The sequence below is a fragment of the Galeopterus variegatus genome, unplaced genomic scaffold, assembly GCF_000696425.1.
Source record: "Galeopterus variegatus unplaced genomic scaffold, G_variegatus-3.0.2 Scaffold4598, whole genome shotgun sequence".
Classification (NCBI taxonomy): domain Eukaryota; kingdom Metazoa; phylum Chordata; class Mammalia; order Dermoptera; family Cynocephalidae; genus Galeopterus; species Galeopterus variegatus.
The window spans coordinates 156,729-162,034 of record NW_007730709.1 but is presented as its reverse complement, the minus strand read 5'-3'; positions in this window follow the sequence as shown (position 1 = coordinate 162,034).

Genomic DNA, 5,306 nt, shown 5'->3' with positions numbered 1-5,306 from the left:
CTACGTATACCATTTTTAATGGGTTTTAATTCGTTTTTTTTTTTTCCTTTTTGTCTTTTTTTACTGACCGGCAACGGGATCACAACCCTCGGTGTCGCGCCCGCACCGTGCTCAGCCAGTGAGCGGGGAACCAGTCTCCACATGGGATCGGAACCCTCAGTGGGAGCGCCACCGCACTCCCAGGTGGTGCACTCTCCAGTGCGCCACCGGGCCGGCCCAATGGCTTTTAATTCTAAAACTAACTCCTGGCTCATCAAAATTCACCGGTACAAAAGGGTCTACCATAAAAAGCCAGGGTCTCTCCCTACTGCCAAACTGCGATCCTCAACAGGGTCTCTTATTTGATTCTAGCAATTTCCACGCGTGCCTATTTTCACCCATGCAAAAGAGGACTGGCAAATCAACCTGCTGCTTGTTCTTTTAACTTTAGATGTCTTGATGGTGTGTGTGGGGGGGTCATCTTCCCTCATCAGGACACCCCCTCCTGTTCCCTCTCTGATTCCACTTTCGGGGGGGGGGGGGCGCTATTCTTTATCTAAACAAGTTGTAGGAGAAAAGAGGTTTTTGTATTAAAGCGATGACGCTATTACCCCACATGCTCTTCTGTGCATTTGAGATAGTTTAGAAAATAGAACTTCAATTTATACAAAAGTGTATTAGTGGAAAGTCAATCTTCCCGAAGCCCCCATGCCCCGGCCCCCAAGTACCCCTCCTCAAGGCCATGGTCAACCACCTCCTTTTCCCTTTCGTAGATTTCTTCCAGGGATTTTCTGTACATGTGCTCAACCGTGTTCGTATATTTTCAGGTTTTTTGGCAGCTGGCTGGTACAAGGATCGAACCCGGGACCTCCGTGTTATCAGGACCATGCTCTAACCACTTAACTAACCCGCCAGTCCTTCATACCTGTTTGTTTCCTTTTTGGATTGTGAGTTCTATAAATGCTGGCTTGCTATGTACACCCCCCAGACTGCTGCAGCTCAGAACACAAAGGACTTCCCCATTCATTTTATGGCCTCACCAAACTGTGAGTGGACATTTGGGCTGTTTCTGTTCTTTTGCCCAGAAAGTTGTCAGGCTTAATATACCCATGACTTGATACACCCATGTCTCTGTTAAGGTCCGGGCTGGATCTTCTAATGACTGGTTCAGATTCAATGGCCTTTTATTTCATCGTGTTTTATTTTTACTTACCTTGATTACCTTGAATTTCATCTATGTAGAAGTCAGTCTGGTCTCGTGCCACGGACTTTGGAGCCAGACCACCTGGCTTTGAATCCTGATTCTGCTATTTAAAAGCTGTGTGACCTTGGGCAAGTTACTTAACCTCTCTGTGTCTCCTCAAGCAAGTTCAATTAACCCCTTCATGCCTTGGTCTCTCACTCGTTAAAAGGAGGAGCAGGGTTCTGATAGCGCCTCCCTAATGGGGTTATTGGGGGGACTGAGTGAGTTAAAAATGTGAAATTTTCTTAAAAAAGTTCTAAACACATTTCCATTATTCTCCGTATGTTATTCTTGGACATATAAAGGGACCTGGTGTGACTACGTTTGCAAGAACTTTTTTTTTTTTTTTTTTTGGTGGCTGGTATGGGGATCTGAACCCTTAGACCTTTGCATTTTTTATACCCTGTTCTAACCGGCTGAGCTAACCAGCCAGCCCAGGCTTCCCTCCCTTTCTCCCTTCTTCCTCTTCCTCCCTCAAACCCTGGCTGAAGGCGCCTGGGAGGGCTAGACACCAGGTAGGACAGGCCACCAACCCTGCCTGCTGGGAAGGTCTGCTTGGAGACACGTCTGCAGATATGGTGTTGTATATTGCACGAGGGAAGTGTCTGACTGAGACACTGAGGTCCGGGACCCAGAGTAGCTAGAGCTGGAAGGGAGGATGGGGTGGGAGGTGGGAAGGGGGGGAAGTGTTGGGGGGTGGGGACATCTGTGCTCCTGGTGACACCTAGTGGAAAGAGGGAATTATTGTCACTTTTGGGCAAGGCACCTCTTTGAGGTTTGTAGCCTTCTGCAGAACATCTACCCAATCTCACATAAGCAAACATGAGCTCAGAGAGGTGGAACACTTTCCTGGAGTCCCACAGCATGTTGGCTGCCCCGAGAGGATTTGAAGCACTCAAGAAACCATTTTAAAGGAGTGTTTTGGTTTTTTCTTGGTGGATTGGTTGGTTTTTGGCAGATAAGTGAGCTCTCAGGCCTTGATGGGGTTCCCGCGGGAGGTAACACATTCTCCAGGTCTCCCCCTCCACCAGGAAGCCCACCTGTATTGCTCCACTACCACCTCTAACCCCTAAGCCTTTTCTCTCCTCTGGCCTTCTGTTCGTCTGCTCATGATTTCAACAAATGTTTACTGAGAATCAATGACACGAGAGGTAACAGAATAGACTCATAAAAAACAAACAACAACAAAAACCCCAGTGACAGTGGAGCTGCCAGCCAGAAGGGGAGACAGAGGAGCAATTAGTAAACACCTCTACCAGCGTGATTATTTCAGAGATTAAGAAGCCATGAAGGAACACAGTCAAGGGATAGGGACTGAGTTTGAGGGTGACATGGTGGGGGAGGAGAGACTTAAAGTTAACCAGGCCCAGGCAGGGAAGGCCTCTCTAAGGAGGTAACATCGAAACCAAGACTTGGAGGAGGAGAGGGAGTGAGCATTGGAAATACCTGGGGGAAGCCAAAGGGCACAGCACGTGCAAGGGCCCTGGGGCAGGACCGAGCCTGGTGTGTTGCAGGAACAGCAAGGAGGCCTGTGTGGCTGCAGCAGAGAGAGCGAGGGGGAGAGCGGGGGGGGAGGGCATGGAGGGGACGGGGCAGGTCGTGCAGGGCCTGGTGGGCTGCAGGAAGACCCAGGCTTTTACCCTCAGGGAGGTGGGAGCCATGGAGGGCTCTGGGCAGAGGAGGGACAGGACCTGGCTCAGGGGCTCACGGGCGCCCTCTGGCTGCTGCAGGGGCCAGGGCAGGAGTGGGGGATCAGGTGGTGACTGTGCTGGTCCAAGTGAGTGGTAATGGAGGCTGGACCAGGGAGATGGCCATTGAGGGGGAAAGAAATGGGCAAATTCTGGGTGAGTTGTGAAAGCTGAGCGACTGAATGTAGGGTGGGAGCCTGAGGGGCAAGGGCGACTGTTAGGTTCTGACTGAGCCCCTGGAAGGATGGAGCTGCCCTCAGCCAAGATGAAGGATGCGGGAGGAACAGTTTGGGGGACCGGTTGGACCCAGTGTGGCCGTGTTGAGTGTAAGACCCCGTGAGCCCCCCATGCAGAGATGTCGAGGGGCAGCTGGGCCCTGTGTCTGGAGCTTGGGGGAGGCCTGGGCTGGAGACAAGACCGTGGGTGTCATCAGGTGTGGACCAGGTTAGAGCCCCAAGAATGGAGGAGACTGCCCGGGAGGGGTGGGGGTGGAGTAAGGAAGAGGCCTGAGGACCCAGCCCTGGGCCAGCGACTGAGAGAGGCAGAGCTGGGGGGTCCCAGAGAGGTGGGAGGGGAGCCAGGCCAGTGTGGGGTCTGGGGACTGAGCGAGGATGGAGTTCCCAGGAGGAGGGACCAGGTGGGTCAGACACTGCTGAGGGGTTGGGGAGGACTGGGGTGGAAAGATGGACCAGGGAATTGGACACAGGCTGCTTTTCCCTGGGGAGGAGAGTTTCTGCTGAAAGGTGCTTGCAAGAGTCTGACTATGGTGAGCTCAAAACAGAGTGACCACATCATTTATTATCAAAGTCAGGACACTGTTGAGTGAGAAAGGGGGCACTAAGGGGGGCGGGGGCATAAACTGGGACCATCGTAGCCAAAGCAGGAGCATGGTCACCCTAGCTCTAAAGAGAATGGGAAGGGCTGGCCGGTTCAGCTCAGTGGGTTGGAGTCTGGTGTTGTAAATATCACGGTCAAGGGTTTGGATCCCCTTATCCACCAGCCACCAAAAGAAAAGAAAGAAAGAAAGAGAAGAAAAGAGGAAGTGGAGACAACTCGTTGAATGAAATGAGTTGAGCCGTAAAGAGGAAATAGACAAATGGGCAACACTGTGTTCAAAACGCAGCAACAAGGATGTCCAGGCCAGCTAGGTCCAGACAGCAGAAGAACCGGAAGTAATGTAAATGTCCAACAACAGGGGATCGGTTCATTAACTGCAATCCATCATGCAATGGCCAAGCCCTCTTTTATGGGTTGATTCGTATCTCCCCAAAGAAGTTACGTCAGAGTCCTCACCCCCAGGACCTCAGAAGGTGACCTGACTTGGAGATAGGGTCTTTAGAGAGGTAATCAATTTTTTTTTCCTTTTTGTCTTTTTTCGTAACCGGTAATGGGATCGCAACCCTCGGTGTCGCGCCCGCACCGCGCTCAACCAGTGAGCGGACCTAACCGGTAATGGGATCGCAACCCTCGGTGCCGCGCCCGCACCGCGCTCAACCAGTGAGCGGACCGGTCTCTATATGGGATCCAAACCCTCGGCGGGAGCGCCGCCGCGCTCCCAAGCGCCACACTCTACTGAGTGCACCACCGGGCCGGCCCAAGAGAGGTAATCAATTTTTAAAAATTAGTTGATTAATTTTTTATTTTATTTTATTAATATTATTTTTTTACATTCTAGGATGTTGTTGCAGAGCGGGGGAGAGGGGAAAGGGGGAGGAAATGGGATGGAAGGAGAAAGGAGGGGGAGCGGGATTGAGGTCTGTGGCACCCTCTACATTCCCACAGGGGAGACTGGAGGGCTTCCAGCAGTGGCCTGGTCATTGCCGGGCTGGATGCAGATGTCAGGGGGGTGTGGCAGAAGCCCTTGTCCCCCACCACCCCAGCTCGGGAACCTGGGGCCCTTCTTGCTGCAGCTGGGTGGTCATTGCTTGGCTGGTTGCCCATGTTGGGGAGTCACAGCCAAGGCCCTCGGCCCCTCACTGCCCCAGCTCAGGAGAGCCCGGGATGCTTCCTGTGACAGCTTGGTGTTGGTCATTGGGCTGGCTGTGGGTGTGTGGGGGGACGTGGCTAAGGCCCTTGGCCCCCCACCACTCTGGCTCAGGGGTGCTTCCTGCGGTGGCTTGGTGGTCATCGCTGGCGTGGTTGCGTGTGTTGGGGGTGTGTGGCTGAGGCCATTGGCACTCACCCTTGGGACTGGTTGCAGGTGTCAGGGGGCATGGACAAAGCCCCCAGCCCTACCCCCTTTCTGGCTTGGTAGCCCAGGGGGCTTCCGGTCCTTCTAGGTGTTATAGGTGTTCTTTGGTGACATGAGACCTTTATTAGTTACTATCAAACTTTGTCTCTGGGTGTGGGTACTTTGTTTTTTCTTTCGGTTCTGTGTTGGATTATTTGCTGTTCCC